The sequence below is a fragment of the Diabrotica virgifera genome, chromosome 6 (assembly GCF_917563875.1).
Source record: "Diabrotica virgifera virgifera chromosome 6, PGI_DIABVI_V3a".
NCBI classification, from domain to species: domain Eukaryota; kingdom Metazoa; phylum Arthropoda; class Insecta; order Coleoptera; family Chrysomelidae; genus Diabrotica; species Diabrotica virgifera.
In genome coordinates, this window is record NC_065448.1 from 162,165,839 (window position 1) to 162,190,136 (window position 24,298).

At 30.9% G+C, this 24,298-nt stretch overlaps 1 protein-coding gene and 1 long non-coding RNA gene across 5 annotated transcripts in view; one reads left to right on the forward strand and one right to left on the reverse strand.

The window, feature by feature from the left end:
• LOC126886409 (PTB domain-containing adapter protein ced-6) overlaps positions 1–24,298 on the reverse strand; it is a 299,658-nt gene that overhangs the window by 46,173 nt on the left and 229,187 nt on the right. The window lies entirely within an intron of this gene.
• LOC126886411 (uncharacterized) lies at positions 19,539–22,406 on the forward strand. 2 transcript variants are annotated; one of them, XR_007698603.1, is made up of 3 exons: positions 19,653–20,176; positions 20,235–20,437; positions 22,226–22,406. It is a non-coding gene; the product is annotated as an uncharacterized LOC126886411 (long non-coding RNA). The 2 variants fall into 2 exon arrangements; XR_007698602.1 differs by having other exon boundaries at positions 19,539–20,437.

Here is a 24,298-nt window from a genome sequence, read left to right on the forward strand (position 1 = left end):
TTGAGAAGACATGAGGCTATAGTTAGGTTTTAATTTTAGTATTTTATAGATGCTAGAATATTCTACAGGGTGATACGAACTTTGAGAAAAAAACACAGTTTGATTCATACACTAGGTTTGCAATGAAAAATTATGTGTGTACCAACAATATTATTACAGGGATATTGCTAAAGAATAGGGCGCTAATGTATTGAAAAAATCACTTAAATCGGACAAGGGTTTATAAAATACAAGCCATCAAATATGACCCATTTTTAAGGTGGGCGATTAATTTTGATCCAGAGTGTACGGTACATTCCATGTCAAATCACTCAGGCAAAAAATAAGATATTTAAGGTCAAAAAATCTTCTTCTTCTTTTTTTCTCAAAATGCTATTTTATGCGATTTTACAGTGATTTGGTGTTTATTTAAACAAATTTGCATTTTCTGTCGTAAAGTATCGATGAAAAACATAATATTTTAATAGAAAGGACTCAAAAATGTCATTATATGGCATTATAACAAGTTATTTTGAATCAAAACAAGTTTTTGATCAAATTTTATAATGTAAAAAACGTTAAAATACCGTTTTTTTTGCATTTTCCTCCATTCCCAAAATACATTATCCTCGATTTGGCTGAAAATTTGCCCACAGATAGCCAAAAGATAGGACTTTAAGTGGTTAGAAGGATTTGAATTATATTACAATACCAAAAAAGTTACATGCAGTAATATCAGACTCAAAAGTATATATTAGTCCAGTCGGGATAGCATTTGACCTTAAATGCCGAGCTGCCCAAAATTTTATTTTTCTGATCTTTAGGGGAGTCAATAGTAGCATAAATTTAAAATCACGAATATATTCCTCCGTTACGTTAGCAGCCATCTTGATTTTAAAGGAGAACCTGTTTTGCTCAATATCTCCGCCATTTTTAAATTTTCGACAAAAATGGTAGGAACTGAAATTGTTCCAAGTAAATCGTATTTACAATTATTACAATTTCTTTTTAACAATTTTTGTCGTGAGGTCGATATTTTCGAGTTGATTGTACTTACAGTAGACGCCTATATTTTTGACTATAATATTGCATGTAACTTTTTTGGTATTGTAATATAATTCAAATCCTTCTCACCACTTAAAGTCCTATGTTTTGTCTATCTGTGGGCAAATTTTCAGCCAAATCGATTGTGATGTATTTTGGGAATGGAGAAAAATGTAAAAAACGGTATTTTAACGTTTTCTACACTATAACATTTGATCAAAAGCTTGTTTTGAATCAAAGTAACTTGTTATAATACCATATAGGTCTGGATCCCGCGTATGAAAAAAAAGTTGATTAATAGCAAGCTGAAAATTTGTTAATAGCTTAAGAGTGTCTAGTCGGACAAACTTTGATATATGGGAACACTGGAACAGGGGAAGTTTTAATTGTGGAACAGGTTAAAAATTTGGAACGGTCAGATCACGAAAAAGGCACATTTATTTTGTCCGACAGAACAGACTTAAACTCTCCGATCAGAGATTAAACTCTCATGCAAAAATCAGACTGCTATTTATCACAAAATGGGCGTTTTAATGAGTGGAACATGTAGAATATGTCAAATGACAGGAATTATGACAGGTGATAAATAGCAGTCTGATTTTTGCATGAGAGTTTAATCTTTGTTCGGAGAGTTTAAGTCTATTCTGTCGGACAAAATAAATGTGCCGTTTTCGTGGTCTGACCGTTCCAAATTTTTAACCTGTTCCACAATTAGAACTGCCCCTGTTCCAGTGTTCCCGTACGTCAAAGTTTATCCGACTAGACACCCTTAAGCTATTGACAAATTTTCAGCTTGCTATTAATCAACTTTTTTTTCATACGCGGGATCCAGACCTAATATAATGACATTGAGTCTCTTCTATTAAAATATTATGTTTTACATTGATACTTTAAGATAGAAAATGCAAATTTGTATAAATAAACACCAAATCACTGTAAAATCGCATAAAATAACATTTTGAGAAAAAAAGAAGAAGAAAATTTTTTGACCTTAAATATCTTATTTTTACGTCCCGTAGAAGCTATATACCAATTTTCAGACAAATCGGAGGTCCAAAATTTTTTTGGCTCCAAAATTGAGTGATTTGAAATGGAATAAATTGGTACATATACAGGGTGTTTGGTAAAGAATGGGCCATAGCTTAACCTTAGATTCCTGAGGTTAAAATAGGTCGATATAACTTACCTTAGTACGAAAGTTGGTAATAACCGAAATACAAGGTGCCAAAGTTAAACTTTTATTTTATTTATTCTGGAATATTTCCTAACAGGCATGGGATAATAACACGAACTTTGGTAAGCAGGGGTTTTTCGGGACAAGAAATCTAAATTTGCCACCAAAAATGATATATTATCCAGAGGGCGCCACATACGCCTTTCAGCGCTCATTTAATAGGTTCAATTTTTTTTATTTCTCACTCTACCACCAAAAATAATATATTATCCAGAGTGCGCCACATACGCCTTTCAGCGCTCATTTAATAGGTTCAATTTTTTTTATTTCTCACTTTACATACTTTTTGAATCAACACTTTTATTCTCTTAACATTTTTATTTAAAAGGGTATACTACATTCATCTCGCTAAACTCAACCGTTTTCGAGATAAACGCATTTTAACTCTGCGAGGCAATATAATTTTTTGCATAACATTGTAGTTACAGCCGAAAAATAACTTAAAACCATAAAAATTTTTAAAAATGTATCGCAAATTTCTTCAAATGGAATTTGCGATGCACTGACATAAATATGAAAACTGGCACAAGGCATAATTATTATGGTTTCAAGTTGATTTTTCGGGTGTAACTACAACGATATTATGCAAACAATTATGTTATATCGCAGATTTAAAATGCGTCTATCTCAAAAACAGTTGAGTTTAGCGAGATGAATGTAGTATACCTTTTTTAAGTAAAAATATTAAGAAAATAAAAGTTTTAAATTAAATTTTTTGTCCGACTATCGATTTGCCCCAATATTTTTGTATGACACTTAGATTTTTTGATTTAGCATATATAACTACTTAATTATAACCTCCTACTTTTGTCGGATTTTTTTTTAATTCGAGAAAAAAATTACAGAACGATGTTTGTCATTGTTCAAGGAGTATGTACACAAATTTTTAGATCATAATTTTTCCAAAATTTTCCTCCATGTCGGAAAATTTTTTTGGAAAATTTTGGGTACAGTTCTACGTCATGCCCTTTTAAATGTTGTACTTAGAGTGTGTACAAATTTTCAGCTAAATCGATTCAAAAGTAACCGAGAAAATCTGTTTTTTTATTTAACATTTTTACTGTTTAAACATTTTTTTACAATAGCTCCTCGTCGATAGCCTAAAGAATAAAGTTTTATGTTCGTTTTCCTTAACATTTTTGTCAGACAATTACATTTTTTGTTTAAAAATATAATTACTTGTAACCTACTACTTTTGTTGGAAAAATGGTTGTGAAGATAAGGGATGCACGAACCCAGCATAGTTTAAAAGTATAGTTTACTAATAAAAATTAAATTTTTTGTCCGACTGTCGATTTGCCCCAATATTTTTGTTGGACACTTAGATTTTTTTATTTAGAATATAATTACTTATAACCTCCTACTTTTGTCGGATTTTTTTTTAATTCGAGAAAAAAACTACAGAACGATGTTTGTCATTGTTCAAGGAGCATGTACACACATTTCCAGATCACAATTTTTCCAAAATTTTCCCCGTTGTCGGAAAATTTTTTTGGAAAATTTTGTGTGCAGCTCTACGTCATGCCCTTTTAAATGTTGTACTTCGTGTGTGTACCAATTTTCAGCTAAATCGATTCAAAAATAACCGAGAAAAACTGTTTTAAATTTTTTTTTGACAATACCTCCTCGTCGATAGCCTAAAAGAATTAAGTTTTCTGTTCGTTTGCCCCAACATTTCGGTCAGACAATTACATTTTTTGTTCAAGAATATAATTACTTGTAACCTACTACTTTTGTCGGAAAAATGGTTGTGATGATAAGGGACGCACGAACCCAGCATAGTTTAAAAGTATAGCTTACTAATAAAAATTAAATTTTTTGTCCGACTGTCGATTTGCCCCAATATTTTTGTCCTACACTTAGATTTTTTTATTTAGAATATAATTACTTATAACCTCTTATTTTTGTCGGAGAAATGGTTGTAAATAAAAAAATTTCAGGAAATTGACATCTTCGGCGCATCCGACTGTGCATATGCCCCGTGAAAATTGTCCGACAAGGTTACCACATTATTGTAAAAAGGTTTTATGGTAGATTCAGTTAAAATTATCCATGTGGTAATAAATTTATTTTTTTCATAAATTTGACATATTTAGCGTGTCCGACGCGTCATATGGCCCAATTTTTTTGTCCGACAAAGTTGTTTTCGCTGTTTATATGATAAAAACCATTGATTAAAATAAAATGACCAATGTGGTTATAAATTTTTTTCTTGCATAAAATTGACAACTTCGTGACCGCTTGACAGACCAACGCCCCACTACCATAATGCGTTAATGTCCGACTTCACCCAAATAACAAGTACAAACAGTTTCAACGGTGTGGTCATAAATAATAATTTTATATGTGGGCCCAAGATCTATATCTATCCTCAAACCGTTTATTCGATGAAAACGCGCTTTTATTTAACGAATGTGTGAGATTTTTGTATATTTAATCTGTCTAACAGTTTTTTTTTTCGAATAATCCTTCGAGTTTGAATTTTTTTTATTTTTTGCTTTTTAGTTGATTTTTTTATACTATTTTAAATTTTAGTCACTCTTAACTAAAGAAAATATTTTTTTCATATTATTTACTTTTTAGTCTTACACTTTTCAAACATTAAAATATATCCAATATATAGAAAGTTTCCAATGAAAAATAAAACTGCGGCAATACGAGCTATGATGTACACTATGTACAGGAACTAAATCTTAAAAAGAAAAAGGAACAAGGAATACATGTGGCGGAAATGAGTATTATTAGATGTACAGTGCGGTGGAATAAGTGTTGCCCCCCTCCTGTTAACTTGTTTACTTTAAGAATATAAGCAAAACGCTCGGACAGGTCGATTTTTAAACTAACCATAGTATATTATAGCATCAACGTTTCGAACTTTACGCGATCCCTCTTCACGTGACAGGCATAACTGTGATTTTTTTAAATGGTAAAGTACATCATGTGACACCTCATTTAACAGCTTTTAAAATACTGATTTCAAAAGTGTATAATACTTTAATCCTTTTTGAGATCGCAGGCCCAAAATTTCGGTCGAACTCTTTTTAAACGCATTTTTTTTCGAATTCTGAGAAAACTAATAAGTATTTTTGAAAAATTTAAACGCAGAATGAAAGATTAGATTATTACCGAGGGCTGACAGTCCCTTAGAATAAACAAAAAGTTTCTTTTGAATGATATATTTGAAATTAAAAATCACACTAAATTTTCTTTTTTTTCCACCACTGTGACTTATTTCCACCACTGTGTATATTATTGTGATATAAACATTATAGGAGTTCTCAGGGACTTTGGACCATCGAGAATACTGTAATATTTCATTTTGCGTTTAAATTTTTCAAAAATATTTATTGTTCTTTTCAGGATTCGAAAAAAATGATTGCATTTAGAAAGAATTCGACCGAAATTTTTCGCCTACGCTCTCAAACAGGATTAAAGTATTATTTGAACATTTTTGAACTCAGAATTTTAATAGCTTTTAAATGAGATGTCACATGATGTGCTTTCCCATTTAAAAAAATCAAAGTTATGGCTGTCACCTGAAGAGGGATCGCGTAAAGTTCGAAATGTTGATGCTATAATATACTATGGTTAGTTTAAAAATCGACCTGTCCGACCGTTTTGCTTATATTCTTAAAATAAACAAGTTAACAGGGGGGGGCAACACTTATTCCACCGCACTGTATAAGTGAAGTTGCAAAAAAGTATAAATACAAGGATGTTACCCGATATAGACCAGGGCGCACCTGTAAAAATATTAGTACATTTGGACGTTGAGAGGTGACTCAAATTTTTTTGCAGAAATTGCTTGAAAATAAATCAAATAATAATATTTGAGTTATCCTCCCTCTCAAAAAGGTCCGGAACATTGTTTAAATAATCAAAATGTCAAAAAATTAAGGAAAAATTCGATTTTTTTCTTCGTTTTTTAAATATAACTTTAAAAGTATTCATTTCCGAGAAAAGTTGTACTGACATAAAAGTTGCATAATTAAATTTCCTACAATATAAAATTGGTTAAATATTTAAAAAATAGTCACCCTTGTTGCAAAATAGCAATAATTGCGAAAAAAACATACAAAAACAAGTATTCGCATTTTACGTTTTTCAACCATTTATGCTACACTTAGGACCTTCATATTTCACCCAGAAAAACTTTGATACAGTAAAACAATGCTGTAAAATTCATTAAGATCCGTTCAATAGATTTTGCAAAATAAATTTTGCAATCCAGCTTTCGTAAAAAAAATTCATTTTTTCAAAATGTTACAGGACTGAAAATAAAGCAGATAGCACGTTGATTTTTTTTTGCTTATAGAAGTGTACTGTACCTTTCATTTGCAATTTTGCAAAATTAAAATAGATTAACACCACGTCAGGAATTTTTTTAAATAAACATTAATTATTGGTGTTACGCGCAGGAGAGCGGATAGTTTGCTCTGATTGGGCATTCCAATGACCTTTGATAATGATTGATACATTTTAATTTTTATTAAATTTCGATAAAAATAAATAAATTTGTTTATTGCAAAATAAAAACACATATTCTATCCTTTGAAATAACACTTTTATTAGCAAAAACTTTCTTTGTTCATATATTTTAACTTAAAAAATAAAAGTTTATTATTTTTAAACATATGCAATTGTTTAAACAATATTTCACAAACAATAACAAAATTAGTTTGATTTTTGTGGAATTAAAAAATATTAAAATACAACAAAATATAGAGTAAATTTTCAGTCCTGTAGCATTTTGAAAAAATGAATTATTTTTGCGAAATCTGGATTGCAAAATTTATTTTGCAAAATCTATTGAACCGATCTTAATGAAATTTACAGTATTGTTTTACTGTATCATAAAGTTTTTCTGGGTGAAATATGAAGGTCCTAAGTGTAGCATAAATGGTTGAAAAACGTAAAATGCGAATACTTGTTTTTGTATGTTTTTTTCACAATTATTGCTATTTTGCAACAAGGGTGACTACTTTTTAAATTTTTAACCTACTCTACATTGTAGGAAATTTAATTACGCAACTTTTATGTCAGTACAACTTTTCTCGGAAATGAATACTTTTAAAGTTATAATCAAAAAACGAAGAAAAAAATCGAATTTTTCCTTAATTTTTTGACATTTTGATTATTTAAACAATGTTCCGGACCTTTTTGAGAGGGAGGATAACTCAAATATTATTATTTGATTTATTTTTAAGCAATTTCTGCAAAAAAATTTGAGTCACCTCTCAATGTCCATCTCAAAACAGATGCGCCCTGGACTAATACCCGATAAGAAGTTCCTTGGAGGAGTAGGATAGGAAGACCAAAGAACAACTAACTGGATGAGACGCTTAGTCGGAACATGTCGGTAAAGTGGATTTATATCGGTATGAACCAAGATAGAAATTTATGGAGAAAATAATGATAATGTTGATAAAGCCCATAATATGCACAATAAGACTGACACGATGAAGACTTGTTTAGATCAGTATTTCACTCAATAATATATGAGCAGAAGAAGTGAAAAACTGCAAAGATCTGTCGCAGTTCGAGGTCACTTAATTAATACTGGTTTTGTTTTTAAGAGGTTATTTTTATAAAGAACAAATACTGTCTCTGAAGATGCTGGTATTTATAGCAAGTAGCAGAAAAGAAAAACATAAAGAACAAATTTAAAAATGTCTTAGTGAGTATGTATAAGGTTCAATTATACACCATTATAAAAAAATGTTAAAATATGTATTCACATAATATGCATCTTTTATAAATTGTAACCATTTCAAAAATTAATAGAAATAAATTTAAATAAACAACCATTATTACACAATCCGTTAAAGCCAGTGAACTCAGAATGGCATCAAAAACTTGAAACACTAGATTTCTACATATAATAAAGTATTTCTGCAACGTATAACGAGTTTGATGATGATATTGATCAAGTTGATATTTAGTTCTTGTAATACTAAAATCTAATCAAGTCGTAGAATGCTTTTCATCCTTCTGAGAAATTTCATTTAGCTGGCTTGGATTCTAGGGTGATCCCTTTGTTCAATTGCCGAGTTTTTACAATCATATAACAGCTAATAAGAACAGCTGAAGACAGAGAAGAGTTTGCAATATTGTAGTAGCCAACCTCCATTAAGGAGACGAAACTTTAAAAAGAAGAATATTGTGTTATTTTCACTAAATGTTCCGTAGTTTATCACGTCTAGTTGTTCCGGCAGATATTTGCACAAGCATGAAATTACTCACGAATTACTTTTTACACTTGGTCTCTTTTTTACTCACAGAAACTAATATCGCAAAATGAAGTCGCTTGTCCATAGAAACCACAATAAGTTAAACAAGAATAAATAATACCGCATGTCTTTGATACATAATTTAATAAGAATGTTATGTTTACAAATGGTTTTTCATATTATTTAAACTTTTAGTCTATGCATATTTCATGATAATTTTTATTTTCAAAAATAATTGTTAGAATGACTAACTGTTGCTCTTTTATTTGATTACTTTCGGTAATTATTTATTTTTAAGCTAATGAGACAAGTTATATTTTCTAACCTACAAATTTTCATTTATGTACTACATAAGTCTGGCTATATAATATAATATAATAAAATACTAACTCACGAAAAGGATGTCAAAAAGAGATGGAGAAAGTATTTTGAGAGTTTATTAAATGAAGAATTTGACAGACAGCCTGTGGAGTTAACGGAGACAGTAACAGCAATGGTTACCAGAATAACAAACGAGGAAGTGGCTCAAGCGCTTCAAAAAATAAAGAAAGGAAAAGCAGTCGAACCAGATGATATTCCTGGGGAAGTATGGAGAACATTGGGAGAGACAGGAATAAGTTGACCAGCAGGTCTATTTAATAGAATTATGGAAGTTGGACAAATGCCAGACGAATGGAGAAGCAGTATATTAGTACCTGTCTACAAAAACAAGGGAGACATACAACAATGCACAAACTACAGGGCTATAAAAGCTATAAAACTACTTAGCCACACCATGAAAATATGGGAGAGAGTAATTGATAGACGGATACGTGAAGAAACCGAAATATCCGATAATCAATTTGGCTTTATGCAGGGCAGATCAACAACAGATGCAATTTTCATTGTAAGGCAACTGACGGAAAAATACAGGAATAAAGAGGAAAACGCTCATATGGTATTCATTGATCTTGAGAAAGCATATGATAGAGTTCCTCGAGAGATTCTGTGGTGGGCACTCAATAAGAAAGGAGTCCCTGGCGAATATGTAAAGATTGTGAGAGATATGTATGAGGGAATAACGACTAGTGTTAGGACAGGTGTGGGAGAGACTGATAAATTTCAGGTGAAAGTAGGATTGCACAAGGCTCGGTGCTTAGTCCTTATTTATTCTCATTAGTTTTGGACCAGATAACAGCGAAACTACAGTGTAGTATTCCATGGTGCCTAATGTATGCTGATGATGTAGTGTTAATAGGGAATAGTGAAAGAGACTTAGAACAAAAACTGGAACAGTGGAGACAAGCTCTGGAGGAAAAAGGTTTAAAACTTAGTTGGACAAAAACAGAGTATTTGGAATGTTCATTTAAAGATGGAGTTACTACAAATAAAATGGTATCTTTGGATGGGAAATGATTGTGAAAAGCAATAGTTTTAAGTACCTAGGATCGGTATTACAGAGTAATGGAGAAATAGATGGAGATGCATGCAGTAGAATTAGGGCTGGATGGATGAAGTGGAAAGAAGCGAGTGGTGTGTTGTGTGACAGAAAAATTCCAGTGAAGCTGAAGGGAAAATTCTATAAAACAGCCATAAGACCGGCTATGATGCACGGAACTGAATGTTGGGCAGTGAAAAAGAAAGAGGAACAACGAAGGCATATGGCGGAAATGAGAATGCTTAGATGGATGAGTGGAGTGAAAAAAAAAAGGATAAAATCAGAAATGAGTATATTAGGGGAAGTCTAGGTGTGGCACCAATTGATGCCAAAATGAGAGAGCATAGGTTAAGATGGTTTGGTCATGTTCAACGTCGAGACGCTTATCACCCAATACGACGAATAGCTGAAGTGCAGATTCCTGAAAGGAGTAGGAGAGGAAGACCAAAGAAGACCTGGGGGGAGACGATAAGGCAGGACATGTTGGTAAAGGGGATTAACATTGCTATGATAGAGTTGTGTGGAGAAATGCAATTAGGGAAGCCGACCCCACATAGGGATAAGGCAAAGAGAATGATGATGATGATGAGTCTGGCTATAGTTTTGTCAAACGGAAACTTATTTGTTCGTTTTCTAGATTACTTTTTAACTTTTCGTTTTTTTTTTATATATTTATTATCGATATTTATCTTTATATTAATAATAATCGGTATGATGTTCAAGCTGTTTAATGTTGAGTCCATCAATATTCGCAATAGTGAAAAGAGATCAAACACTTTAATAAAATAACTTTATAAAATACGTCCAACGGGATAATAGCCATTTCCTAATAATTACATTGACAGTGCATGTCGACGTACGTTTCACTTAATGTTTAATGTTTTGATTTAAGGCTATCGGTACATAATTCGCAAATATTTTAAGGCTATTCCTACTTTTTCTGTCTTTACACGGCAAAGTACGTGTAGTAAAATTCACACTGGTATGGATATGTAAACATTACTAGAATGTCATTCTACTTGACAATGTCATCATCAACTTTAAAGAGATGGCTTTTAAATGTTCTTGGATAACTGTTATTTGTATAATTGCAAATTATTAATTCAGTTAATAAATGTGAACATTTTTTCACTAACTATGTATTCAGTGATTGTAATAATTTATATGTACAACAAAAAGTAATAATTAATCGAGAAAAGAGGAAAAGTGTTAAAGTAATTATAATATATTGTTACTATGGAACGCTTACAATTTTTAACATCTTTAACAAAAAATACTTATATCACAGAATATATCCTGATGTCTGTATTCTCTGCTTGGATCTTCCATAAATAATAAACAATAAATAACTTTTTATTAAGTTCACGTCTTAAATCCATTATTTATCAAATACACTATCAATATTATTTAACTCTCAACAACTCTCAACAACTAACAACAACTCAAAATATTCCCGATGCCATGTCAAATATTTAAAACTGTCACTGTCTTGTCATCATATTCTATTTGACTCAGTGCGTTGCATGACAAAGATAGCGAATGTTCGATTTGGAAAATATCACCACGGACATGGTGTCCATTTTTTCGAATCCTGAAAAAACTATCTAGGTAATAAACATTTTAAAAAAATTTAAACGCAGGATTAAAGACTAAATTATTATCGAGGGCCGAAAGTCCCTTAGAATAAATAAAAAGTTTTTTTTTTGAATGAGATATTTGAAATTACATTACACTATTTTCTTCTACAGTACATTTTCTTTTAGTTTTTCACCCCTGTAATTTATTAAAATAAACATTATAGAAGTTTTCAGGGACTTTCGGCCCTCGGTAAGAACGTAATCTTTCATTCTGCGTTTAAATTTTTCAAAAATATTTATTAGTTTTCTCAGGATTCGAAAAAAATTAATCTCCATTTGAATAGCATTGCTGCCGAAAATACGTACACATCCCCTTAACTTTTGCAGGCGCGGATCCAAGGGGGGGTCAATGGAGTCAATTGCCCCCTCCTTGAGACCTCGCCTGGTGTCTACTGACACTGTTTGTAAGAAAGAGATTACGACTGAACATAAATAGTGAATTTTGTGTCCTGTTGATAACTGAATAAATGAAACATAAATATGGCAGAATTCCTTGAAATCGAAAATTATTAAAAGTCTTTGGAACATAATAAATGAAAAAGTCCCCTAATAAATCTGTTTATTGCCATCTATTCAATTCAATGCCAGGGACCAGATAAAAATAGTAATTGCTGGTGCTATGTTATGGTAATTTGATCATTTAATAAAACCCCCCGAATAAGAGCCACTTTTAGAAGGATGCCCAAAGTATTATGTAACAGAGACCTAAAATTGGCATTAAGGATCCGACTACTTCGCTGCTACGTGTTCTCGGTCTTACTGTATGGTGTCGAGTCTTGGCCTGTGAATAACATCGATCTAAATGGTCTTGAGGCTCTCGAAATGTGGTACAATAGAAGAATTTTAAGAGTTTTTTGGATGGAGAAGATTCGAAACTCCATAATACTAGAATGTCTCAGCAAGACTACGGCGATTATAAAAAGCATCAAGAAGAGATAGCTGGATTATTTCTGACGTTTAATGAGAGGTTCCAAATATAGGTTGCCACAAAATATTATGCAAGTAAAAATAGCAGGCAAACGCAGTCCAGGACCAAGAAGAACTTCATGGTTGATTTAGGGTGACAATAAATAAAATTAAGATACCTATTATGGTAACCAACGTTCTGAAAGGACATGGTACATGCTATAACTTTAACTCGACTAAGAAACTTTGAGAATAACTCTTACTATATACGGGACACTAGGTTACAATTAGTTGACTCAGTTATAGATCTGGGTGTTATTCTTGACACTAACTTGAATTTCAACCTACACATTAATAGCATGGTTTCTAAGTCATTAAATATGCTTGGCTTTGTTAAAAGATGTAGCTATGACTTTACGACTGGTCGTTCTTTAAAACTCCTTTATTGTTCTTTGGTTAGACCACATTTAGATTATGCATCATGTGTTTGGTCACCTCATTATAATTGTCACATTAATAAAATCGAACAAGTTCAGCGTAAATTCTTACGTTATTATGCTTATAAGATGCATCTCACTGGTCAAAGTTACGAGTCTTTACTGCAAATTATTCGACTTGACTCATTACAGAGTCGTCGTCAACATAAAGATCTTTGCTTCTTATATAACTTAATTTATGGTCATAAATTCTGTATGTACCTCACTCTTAAATAAAATTGGTCTACGTGTACCTTCAAGAACCACCCGTTCTGTGATCACCTTCCACGAAGTCATTAACCGTACAAACTATGGTTCAAGTTCCTATCTCTGTAAAACTATTAAATTAGCAAACACATTATCTCCGCATACTGATTTCTTTATAAACGACTTTACTGCGTTTTCCACACAATTACATTTATATTTAACTTAATGTTCTAATTTCAAGACTGATTTGTCTATTACTATTATTGTCTTTGTTCTAAGATAAGTTGTATTTGTCAATTGCAAAATGTTTTAGATATTTAAATTTTTTACTTTATATTATAGGACTAGCTCTCAATTGTTAAATGAGAGCAAGTAATTTTATTTTTTTGTTGTTGTTTATTATCTATTTACCAACTTTGTACCTACTAGTACTAGATCTTATTTTGAATTGTTTTTATAATTTGTGTGATATTTTAATTGTATCATGTACTAATGGACTTCGGTCCGTCAATAAATAATAAATAAATAAAATAACAGCCTATCCCGAAAAAGAATCCTGCGTACGACAGTCACGAGAAATGTATTTCATTGCCCCCACCTTGCAAGGTTGCTGGATTCGCCGTGGAACTTTTGATTGTTTACAAATGAGTCATTATACCCCAGGCTGTGGGTGAAAAAACGTGATATAATTCAGGAATTTTTGAAACCTATCAGGTGTTGTAAAGGACGATGCCAGGAATAACTTCTACTAAAATGTAACCAAAAATATTGTGCGCTTTTTTTATTGCGATTTTCATTTGTTAAATTTGCAATTTTTAATGATTTTTAATTTTGCAGCTTAGGATATTGATTTTAGAGAAAAACTTTTTAATAGAAAGTTGTAGTAAATTAAAAAACCTACAATTTGAGGTATGATAAGTTTAATTTCGTTAATTAGTTATTGCAAAACAGCCTGCGAAAGGTATAAAATGGTCGTTTTTTACAACTGGATTATTTATTCTACAAATAATTTTTTTAAATTTTTTAAAGCTTTAAAATGAAGATCTTTCAATTCCAAACATAAAAAAATTGTAAAGCCAGATTAACGAATTTGTTGCTCAGATAAAATAAATTGTTTATCCCAAGAGGTCAAATGTCGAAGGCTATAACTTTTTGAAAAAAAAATCATAGAGAGTTGGTGAAACATCCAATCTGCTTCTAAAGAGGTATATTTTCATATTCTGATGTAAATAAATGCGTAAAACGTTTTTAAACCTCTAATTTTTGGGTTTCAAAATAAGGGGGCAAATTTCGTTATAAACATTTAGAGCTGAAGCGGCCCTGTACATCCTATGAGTTTTTAACTTACAGATTATTGTTGCTGAAGATGAAACGAAGATTTATAAAAAAATAAAAAATTTCTACGACCAAGTGAAGCCGAGATAATTTTTGGGTTTGAAAATAAGGGTACAAATTTCGTTATTAACATTTAGAGCCGAAGCGGCCCTGTACATCCTATGAATTTCTAACTTACAGATTATTGTTGCTGAAGACAAAACGAAGATTTATAAAAAAATAAAAATTTTCTACTACCAACTGAAGCCGAGATAATTGTTTTTTTTTCTTAAATCGTAGTGCCTTTATTTATAACAATTAAGAAATTATTTTACAGTCATTGACTAGAAAGACTTATATTATTTTAAAATAAAAATTATCATAAAATATAATTAAATTTAATTATTAAAAATTATTTTTAAAATCGGTGCTTTTGCAAGCGGCCGAATTTTGCAAATCGCCCGGCTCGCTTCAAATCCGCGCGCTCGGAAAATTTTTACGTAACTTGTATTAAATTTTGATAGAAAACCATTTAATAATATTACCATTATAATATACAGTCTATTTACCACTGTATTTGTTTTTCTTGATAAACTTTTATATGTGAAATCCAAAACGAATAGTCACTACAAGAAGAAAAAGTTTTATATTGTATATTATAGTAAGAAGTAACATTATTATTATTATAATTATATAACAATAAAAAAATTAAAAATATAGTTATATATTTCATATATATGTATCATTTTTGTAATATTATTTCTTCAGAAATTAAATTTCACATATAAAAGTTTATCAAGAAAAACAAATACAGTGGTAAATAGACTGTATATTATAATGGTAATATTATTAAATTGTTTTCTGTCAAAATTTAATACAAGTTACGTAAAAATTTTCCGAGCGCGCGGATTTGAAGCGAGCCGGGCGATTTGCAAAATTCGGCCGCTCGCAAAAGCACCGACTTTAAAAATAATTTTTAATAATTAAATGTAATTATATTTTATAATAATTTTTATTTTAAGATAAGATAAGATTTAAGTCTTTATTTAGTCAATGACTGTAAAATTATTTCTTAATTGTTATAAATAAAGGCACCACGATTTAAGAAAAAAAAAACAATTATTTCGGCTTTAGTTGGCTGTAGAAAATTTTTATTTTTTTTATAAATCTTCGTTTTGTCTTCAGCAACAATAATCTGTAAGTTAATAATTCATAGGATGTACAGGGCCGCTTCAGCTCTAAATGTTTATAACGAAATTTGCCCCCTTATTTTCAAACCCAAAAATTATCTCAGCTTCACTTGGTCGTAGAAATTTTTTATTTTTTATAAATCTTCGTTTCATCTTCAGCAACAATAATATGTAAGTTAAAAACTCATAGGATGAACAGCGCCGCTTCAGCTCTAAATGTTTATAACAAAATTGCCCCCTTATTTTCAAACCCAAAAATTAGAAGTTTAAAAATGTTTTACGCATTTATTTACATCAGAATATAACTCTTTAGAAGGAGATTGGATGTTTCACCAACTCTCTATGATTTTTTTTCAAAAAGTTATAGCCTTCGACATTTGACCTCTTGGGATAAACAATTTATAATATCTAAGCAAAAAATTCGTTAATCTGGCTTTACAATTTTTTTTATGTTTGGAATTGAAAGATCTTCATTTTAAAGATTTAAAAAATAAAAAAAATTATTTGTACAATAAATAATGCAATTGTAAAAAACGACCATTTTGGACCTTTCGCAGGCTATTTTGCAATAACCAATTAACTAAATTAAACCTACCATACCTCAAATTGTAGGTTTTTTAATTTACTACAACTTTCTATTAAAAAGTTTTTCTCTAAAATCAATATCCTAAGCTGCAAAATTAAAAATCATTAAAAATTGCAAATTTAACAAATGAAAATCGCAATAAAAAAAAAGCGCACAATATTTTTGGTTACATTTTAGTAGAAGTTATTCCTGGCATCGTCCTTTACAACACCTGATAGGTTTCAAAAATTCCTGAATTATATCCTGAAATCGACCTATTTTTCACCCACAGCCTGGGGTATTACGTTTGCTTTATCCTAGTTGATCTCACAAATATCTCCATGCCGAGTTAATTTTTAAACAGCTATTCAACGTAAAACCAATATTAGCTAAAGCTTGGGAGCACGATATAATCTACCCAGTGGCGTGCTGGCCATATAAATTAATCGGTGCAATCACCGAGAGGCCGCGGCCTCTCGAGGTCGGTCAAATAGGTTTTCACAAAATTTTTAGATGTAACAAAAAAAATATTTTTTAAATTTCTAATCGGATGTTAATTTTGCTAATAATATTATATTATATTATTAAAACATGTAAAAAAATTTAAATATTTTTTAATTGTGAAATACAGTTTAAGTAAATGAATAAGACTCTAGAGTTTATATACATAAATAGATTGCTACAAATAATATTATTTATTTTCATACATATTATGTATATTTATGGTTTTCCAATTTCCTTCAAATATGTATGTACTCTGCAGAATAAAAAATGGAAAAACGTCTTGCACATTTTCGACCGAATTATTGGAAGTATCTAAAAACGATTTGAGCAAGACAAATCAAATTGTTTTATGATGATATAAGCACTCTACATCCTGACGGCATATCTTTGACGGCATTCAAATCATTTACTGAAAAATTAAGAAATTTTTATTCTATCATATCTGATATCTGCAACTGCAATTAGAGAAGAACTCGTGGATTTTGCTGATAAATGGATTGTATTAAAAATAGGAATTTGCAAAATACTGAGATTATAGAAGATCGAGTTAATGATGAGTATGTAACAAATGACAATGTTGATGTCGATATCGTGAAAACTTCACCTTCGTGTGGTACGAAAAAGTGTAAAGATTGTATAGCTTGCTTTAGCTTGCAAATGATGAAATAATCGTAGAATTTGCTCAAAAATCTACTTTAATGCGGTAATTATTGATCGAGAGTTAGATAATTATCTTATAAAATAATTGCAAAAGAATATTTAGACTATTGCGTTGTATTAACTTAACTATTTAGATTGGAAATAAGTCACAATTAAGTTGAAAAAATAATTTTATTAACTTTTCGACGCCCAAATCGGGTGTCGTTGTCAAAATACAAAATACTACTAAATTTAACAAAAATGTTGTTGCTAATTAAAAAAATTCTTCTAATAATTTATTTAATCTGACTCATTATTTATATTGGCAATTATAAATGAGTCAGATTAAATAAATTATTAGAAGAATTTTTTTACTTAGCAACAACATTTTTGTTTAATTTAGTAGCATTTTGTATTTTGAAAACGACACCCGATTTGGGTGTCGAAAAGTTAATAAAATTATTTTTTCAACTTAATTGTGACTTATTTCCAATCTAAATAGTTATTCATAAAAATGCCATAGGGAATTACCTTCAGAACAACGTTGTATTAACATTTTAAATATTGTTAAAGTATTTGCACTGTACTTGTATTTGTACTCTCTTGTATAATTGATTTACTAAAATCCAGCTTAAGAGCACACAGTAGCGATCAACAGGTAGCAACAAACGCGGTCTAAGATTGCGGCTCTAATTTTGAATATTTTGTCGAGATATTTGGCACACATATTCGTAATATAATAAAGAATGGCGGTACAGATCCCAATTTCAGAAATATGTTAGTATGTGGAAATTACTCTATAACTAAATAAAATATTGAAAAAAAGCCTGTACCACATTAAGAAAGACAAAAAATACACTTTCTTCAAATAAACTTTTTTATCCCGTGCATAGATTTTATGTCACATTGGAACTACTAAAAGATTTTTTTATAACCAGAAATTGAACGTCACTGACTTGGCAACATTTCGCGCCTATATGTATAAAAATTATTGTTTTTGATAGTATAAACGTCACTGTCAGTGTCGAATTACCGACGCACTGTTGCTTCACTTTTGAAAGTTCGCAGAACTTTCGCAATCTTGGACCGCGTTTGTTGCTACCTGTTGATCGCTACTGTGTGCTCTTAATACATAATTGAAAAATTCTCAAAATTTTATTTTATTTTTATCTTAATTAATCAAATTCATATTATATTTATTCAGGAAATTATGGTTTCTGTATTACTGTATACAATATTGTCATACATGTCATTTATTATTTGTAAGATTATTAGTTTTAAATGAAAAAATACCTATAGCAAATTTAAAAAAATATTGAATTCAAAGTTTTATGTTTTATTCAAAAATAATTTATATTTTCGTTTTTTTTTGTTGTTTTAAATAGAAGGTAAAATGAGGATGGGAGGCCGCTTTTCTATAAAATCACCGGCCGCCTGAAAAGTTCCAGCACGCCACTGTATCTACTAAATCTTTGTAGATTTTAGACAAGCCTATTACAACATTAACATATGCTTCATTATGAGAGAATTTGGTATAGGTACCAAGGAAATTGGAAATCTTAGTGTAAGTCACCATGACTCAAACGGAAGCGCAAGTATGAGTCCAAAACGAATCCTGAAATTGCATGGTTTTGTTGTTTCCTAGGTTCAAATGAGTCGATTCGACGATTAAACTTGAGTTTGCCCTGTAAAGGTGCAAATAAAATTTACATACATATAATATACATTTTACATTGGTAAATAATTTGTTTGAATAAACATTGTTAGTATACAGGGTAGAGAAAAAGTATGAAAACACGATAATTTCTCGGAAACCGCTAGTTTCTATACTTTGTCGCTACCCTGCTTATAATTTTGTAATGCTAACGAATTATCTATTTTTATCATCATAATATTTATGTATACAGCAGTGAACTAAAAACTTATTGATAAAAATCATTGTTAGGATGATTCACCCAGAGACCGTACACTTTCCTGCGTGCTTTGTGTTTTCTCTCTAGGCGAGGCAATAAAGCAGTAAAAGCACAAAACCTGCCAAATTTGGGCAGTTGGATTTATCTCAATGAAACTTATAGTATTCGATTCTTAAGAGATTTATAGGGAACTTTGTGAACTTGTAACGGTCCACCCGTTATATTATCATTTTTAGCGCTGTAATTATTTTTAAAAAAATAATTATTTTCTCTTGACCTCCCATTTAAATTCTTTAATTTATCGTAAAGGACTTCTCATGTGACGTCACACTGTACGGAACATAGTTGTTGAACCGTTCCTTGTCGTTTAATTCGTGTTCCGTGAGAGTTTGACGTTTTCCTCGCTGACTGTGGGAGGAATACAAGAATCTACAGGTCGAGCAAGTCTCGTAAATTTCACGATTGCGAGCCACGCTTCACGCAACCGTGTTTGCGTACTTGTGTTTCGAGTTGCGTGGTCGTGCGGAGTTATATTTACCAAATTTAAATGTAATCGTTTCTACTGATAATAATATACTATTCTCAATATGGCTACTGGGTGTAAAAGATAAATCTTATTCTATCTGTTCTTCATGAGTTTTAGATAATTTTAGTTGTATTTCTTTGTAATTTTGTGTTGTACAAAGATTAATTTAACATTTTCTCTGGAAGTATTAATTTAGAAAGATAATATGCTTCATTGGTGTTGTGTTTTGAAGTGTGAAATGCAAAGTAATTGTGAAGTCAAGATAAAGTTCACTTTTAAACTGAACTAAATAAGGTATCTGAGAGACAACAATGGTTAAATGCAATACAATGTACAGGTTTTACTAGCGAAATGAAAATTTTCCTGTCCTGTCTGCTGTAATCATTTTATATCTGGTAAGTTACAATTACAACAGTAACGATTTTTGAAGATGTTAACATTTTAATCTTATAGGAAAATAGGAAAACCAGCCGACTTAATCGATAATAACAATCTCCAGATTGGGTTCCTTCAATAAATATGGGCTATAAACACAATGAAATAAGTTCCCCAAAATCTAAAATGGAGTGGTATCAAAGGAGAATTAAAGGAAATAATATTCATATTGAAATTATTTATAAGGCACTGGACTGTCTTAAATTCTACAATAATACTAGGTGGGTAAATGATTTTAGACATTTTTCATTAAGAGTAGAAGTAGATTTTCATTCAGTAGATTTAAGACTTGCTTACACGGGTAGAGTAATGATGCAAGTACTTGATAGAGTAGAGTAACTCTACCTGTAAAAATGCTCAGCACAGTAGAATAGCTGGTAGAGTGTATAGTTGGAGTTAAAGTAGAGTGACTAGCAACCTATGGCAAAGTAACTACTCTATGACCACCACTACTGCCAAAATGTCTACTCGGCTGCACACTCTACCCATGGAACACGCTCAGTTATGGCAGAATAGAGTAGGTAGGAGAGTACATGGGGGCGCTGTCATTCTGGCTGGAATTGTGTTTTGTGTAAATAGTGAAAATGAAGTTCACCGAAGATGAAACTTTAAAACTTGTAGAGCTATAATACGGCGAATACCAGTGTTTATGGAATTTAGGTAGTGTATACTACAGAAATAAAAGTTTGCAGCAAGCTGCGGAGGATGAAATCGTCTAAAGAATGGCAAAGGAGGCTTTGGAGTAAACGAGCTTAAGCAAAAAATTAAGAATTTAAGGTGCACTTATAATCAAGAGTGTTTAAAAATACAAAAATCGGTTTCACTATACTAGCATCAGTACTATACTTGTACTCTCCTCATGTGAATGGTATCAAGCCATTTTTGGTAGAGTACTACCGCTACTCTACTCTCCTCAAAACTCTACCCATGTAAACAAGTCTTTAGAAACAGTGGAAAATGAGGTAGCTAGTAGAGTAGTAGTAGAGTAAAATATACTGGATTAGCAAATTACAATGTTTTAAGTTAATACAGTAGCGATCAACAGGTAGCCAAAACGTGTTCCAAGATTGCCACTGTAATTTTGAATATTTTTTCGAGGTATTTGGCACACGTATTCGTAAAATAATAAAGAATGGCGGTACAGAGCCCAATTTGAAAAATATATTAATATGTGGAAATTACTCTGTAATTATACAATATTTAAAAAACGAGCCTGTACCGCCATTAAGAAGAACAAAAAAATACACTTTCTTCAAATAAACTTTTTTATCCGATGCCTAGATTTTGTGTAATTTTGGAACTACTAATGAAATAAAAAATTTTAGTAGTTCCAAAATAACACAAAATCGGATAAAAAAGTTGTATTTGAAGAAAGTGTATTTTTTTGTTCTTCTTAATGGCGGTACAAGCTCGTTTTTTTATATTGTATTTAATTACAAAGTAATTTCCACATATTAATATATTTTTCAAATTGGGCTCTGTACCACCATTCTTTATTATATTAAGAATATGTGTGCCAAATATCTCGAAAAAATATTCAAAATTACAGCCGCAATCTTGGAACACCTTTTCGCTACCTGTTGATCGATACTGTTTCCTCTTAAGATAGTTTTAATAGTTATTTATGATATAAGTATTAAAAGTACAATTTTAAGACGCGCATGTGAAAGTTAACTTGAAAAAATAATTTTATTAATGTTTTGACTTCCACATCAGATGTCATTGTCAAAATACAAAATATTCATTATTATTAGGTTTATTCTAGCAAACAGTCAAACTAGTCAAAAACCGTCAGCAAACAGTTGGTCGGTAAAAGAACATAATACAGTCACCAGTGCGATCCCCTCTACTCGCGCTGGTCCACTATTCGCTGATGATTTCAAACTGTTTTAAACTGATGCTAAAACAAACCTATTATTATTATGCATATCATTATCTGTAAATAATATTTCTTCTGATTGTTAATTGTAAAGGATAGAAAAATTACCATTTATTTTATTTTTTTTTAGAATCAGCTGAGAGAAGTGGTCTACAAAAAACCAGGAAGGAAACGGAATATGTGGCTACGAAAGGCAAAAGAAAGGTTTACAAAGCAAATGTGACACATTTTTTTAAAATATTTAGGAATATCAGTAAATTGCATTAAAAAATGTATGAAAAGATTTTGTTCAATAAAAATGTTTATATTTATCAAGGATGTATTATTTGGTATGGCCACATATCGTCAGTGATGTAATAATACATCCTATCTGTTTTTTTTCATGAGTTTTGTAAGAGAGACTAAAAACTTGTCTTAGGGTCACCTCCTGTTTTCATATGATATTTGTTTTGTAGTAAATTAAACTATCTATGAACTACAAAACAAGTCAAAACTTACATATGAACACAGGAGGTGACCTTAAAACATGTTTTTCCATCTCTCATACAAAACTCATGAAAAAACAGATAGGAGGTATTGTCACATCAGCAAGGATGTACAGTGATGAGTGCCCTAATAACCGGCAAAATATGGGCAACATATTTAGTTGTGAGATAAAAAGAAATGAAACTAGTCGAGCTGGGAAATTTAGCGAAATTAACCTTTAAATTTACGTTATATTGATCCCACCTTTACACATATCGGAGGAGTATGTCAACTAAAACTGTCACTGTGACAGTGGTAGTTTCCAAACTCGTCTGATATGTCTGAAGGTGGTACACAATCAATACAATCTAAATGTATAAGTTAATATCGCTAAATTTCCCAGCTCGACTAGTTTCATGTCTTTTTATCTCACTACTTAATACATCTTTTGTGCTATTTTGCCGGTTATTAGAGCGCTCATCACTGTATTTCTGGTATATCCAGGGAATGTCTACAAAATATATTTTGAATGTCCAGAGAACATTCGTGGACATTCATGGAATGTTCCAATAAGACATTCAGGTAATGTTTAAGATGCTGACACAGGATTTTCCTGGGATGTTCAGGGAACATGTTTTCGGGGATATTCCAGGAATTTTTCAATGTCTGTGTACCTTCTATGGACCTATATGGAATATTTTGGTGTTATTACCGCCGCACTCCACTTGCGATTTGTAATCAGGAAGATTGAACACATTGTTTCAAATACAAGTCAATCCATTTGTGACTAAATAATCATAGATTGACTTCTATTTGAAAGAATGTGTTCAATCTTCACAACTACAAATCGCAAGTGGAGTCTGGCGCTTAGGGCTACTTCCTCTTTGGTATTATGTATTATACTACAGAAATCAGGAACTTTCCTTCTAAATATATGTATGCATCTTGGCCATCAAACATATTCTTCGAAACATTTTTTTAAGGGGTTACATAGGTCTTGTGGGTAAAAAAAGTGACTTTTTAAAAAAAATATATCTCGAAAACTAAAATTTATTTTTATTTATAATTGGAACATGTAAAAGTATAGTACTTAAGGTAATCTCAAAAAAAGTTTCAGCCAAAAATATTCATTTTTGTAGAGTTTAAGTTTTTTTTGCGTTGGCAGCATAACTAAGTCCAGTCTCATCTGAAATCAAAAAGTTTCTTGTAGTTTATACCTCTGGCTAGAATATGAACGAAGGAATTAAAAAAAATTAAATTTGAAGATTTTACATAAGTTTAAACACATTTTTGACCCCAATTTTTCTCATTTTTAAAGTAGTTTTTTTTTATAAAACAAAAATGACCTCATCTAATAAAAAATCCTTTGTTCATTCACTAGCCAGAGGTATAAACTACAAGAAACTTTGATTTCAGATGAGACTGGACTTGTTATGCTGCTCACCGTAAAAAAGGGCTGTTGTCGAAAAATTGCAGTCAACTCTACAAAAATGAATATTTTTGGCTGAAATTTTTTTGAGAGTACTATACTTTTACATGTTTCAATTATAAATAAAAATAATTTTTAGTTTCCAAGATATAATTTTTTTAAAAAGTCACTTTTTTTACCTGCAAGACAACAACTTGTTGATTTCAAATTGTAACAGTTGTTTTGCAAAGTATGCTGCCCTCTTGTATTTTCTGTGTTATCTTCATCATATCATCATACAATTACTTCATCTAAAAATTTTCTGCGAAA